We start from the raw sequence: 2,482 nt of genomic DNA, 5'->3' as shown, positions 1-2,482 counted from the left end.
AGGCACTAATGTTAGCAACATGAAAATACTGTGACTAAAGGTTGACCATTTGTTAATATCTCACTGCAGATTATGTCAATAATCAAATTCAGTAATTAAGGTTGTTTATGCTATTAAAATAAGATAATCAACATCAGTGAATGATTCTTCACTTTGGCTTGCATTGGAATCACCTGGGAAACTTAGTGTTAACAACCCCAAATTCCTAGTGTAATTGGCTTTGCATGGAACTAAGTCAAGCTCTCCAGGTGATTTTAATGTGTACTAAGCGTGGGTAAAACATTCACTTATTTGTTATTGTGTATAAGTTAAAATTTGAAGAAGGCAATGGCAACTCACTCCAGGATTCTTGCCTGGAAAATCCCGTGGACAGAGGAGCCTGGTAGGCTGCAGTCCATGGGGTCGCAAAGAATCGGACACGACTGAGTGATTTCACTTTCACTTTTCACTTCCCCATAGAGCCCACCAGGCTCCACCGTCCCTGGGATTCTCCAGGCAAGAACACTGGAGTGGGTTGCCATTTAGCAGCAGCAGCAGCAGCATAAGTTAAAATTACTGGTTACTTTGAACTTAAGTATGTAGCATTTCATACCTGTTACTGTTTTTTTTCCTCTGCTGTGTCCTAAACACACAAAAAAATGTTATCTTGTATATGCTGAGTACTTAATAGTGACTGAGTTTAACAGTATGAAGAATGAAGGGATAAATGAAACACACACACATGCTATAGCTCTGCAATTATTCTAGCAAAGGTAGTATCTTGTAAAACAGTAACAGAACCATTATTTTATGAATTTATAAATCAAGCTTTTTGTGTTCTTCCTTTAATAATTCTCAAATTTTAGTGCATATAAGAATCATTTGGAGATTTGTTGCTAAAATAATACAGATTGCTGGGCTCCAACCCCGGAGTTTCTGATTCTCTAAGTCTGGGCTGACGGAGAAGGCAATGGCAAGCCACTCCAGTACTCTTGCCTAGAAAATCCCATGGATGGAGGAGCCTGGTAGGCTGCAGTCCGTGGGGTCGCTAAGGATCAGACACGACTGAGCGACTTCACTTTCACTTTTCACTTTCACACATTGGAGAAGGAAATGGCAACCCACTCCAGTGTTCTTGCCTGGAGAATCCCAGGGACGGGGGAGCCTGGTGGGCTTCCATCTATGGGGTCACACAGAGTCGGACACGACTGAAGTGACTTAGCAGCAGCAGCAGCAAGTCTGGGCTGAAGCTAGAGAATTTGCATTCATAACAAGTTCTCAGAAGACATCAGTGCTGCTTATTCCAGGCAACACTTTAAGAACTGTTGCTCAGACATCTGCATGTCTGTGAAATCTCTGCAGTTATACAAAGATATTCAGGAAGATCTGATATATCCCACCTGCCTGATGTTCTGCTATCACTTGGCTATCATCATATTGCCCAGAAAGAACTGGAATGCCAGGAAACTCACAATGATAATAGGCCCTGGCTATGCAGTGACTAATGCCATCCATTTTGTCTCTGACCTAGGGGTCTCAAGTCTTCTGCCAGTATTCATTAAATTATGAATTTGTAAGTAAGGCAAAATCTATGATCAGTCCCAATCCTGACAGGACATATTAAAATATCAAATCAATTTCGGGACTTTTTTACAGCTTGGTGAACAGCAGTTTTCCCGGCATGTTGTAACACTGACATTGAAAAGATCTATAGCATTTTAAATTAGAAGTCCTGAATAGTTGCTTTTCTTCAGAGATTCTCGGTTCTCCATTTAAGTGGGATTCTTAGTGCTTATAGCTCATAAGAAAAAAAAAAGATAGGAAAAGAAATGGTGAATTTTGTGCCAGGTGAGCTAGAAGGAACTCTCTATGTCTGACTTTCCTAGAGGCTCATTATTCATTCATTTCAGACCTGATTCTACAAACGAATGGCAACAATAAAAACAGATCAAAATGGTTTAAATAATATCAGCAAGTGGATTGGTATCCCATGAGAGTTTATGGCTGGCCTTTGATGTAAACTCAGCACAGAATATGTGGATTAATATCTATCAAGATTTAGAGCAAGACTGGTATAATTCTTTCTCCACATTTTTTCCCCTAATTTTATTGAGATATAACTGACATATACCATTTCAAGTTTAAGACATATGATATGAGGTTTATGTAAATATGTAAGGTTAACTTACATATTTGTGAAATAATTACTTCAATAAGCCCTCCTAATTTTAGATAGACTATTTTAAAGTAGTTTTAGGTTCATACAGTATTAAGAGAGTAGTACAGACATTTCCCATATTCTTCTTGCCCCCACACATGCCCCCATTATCAATATTCTCCACTAGAGCAGTACATTTGTTAAAATCCAATCAACACTGACACATCATTATCACCCAGAAACCATAGTTTATATTAGGGCTTCCTCTTGGTGTTGTACATTCTATGGGTTTTGATAAATTGATAATGACGTGTAGCCACCATACAGTATCATACAAAGTAGCTT

Source organism: Moschus berezovskii, chromosome 1, assembly GCF_049115385.1.
Source record: "Moschus berezovskii isolate FMDL1 chromosome 1, NW_MosBer_1.0, whole genome shotgun sequence".
NCBI lineage: Eukaryota > Metazoa > Chordata > Mammalia > Artiodactyla > Moschidae > Moschus > Moschus berezovskii.
This window is presented reverse-complemented; position numbering follows the sequence as displayed.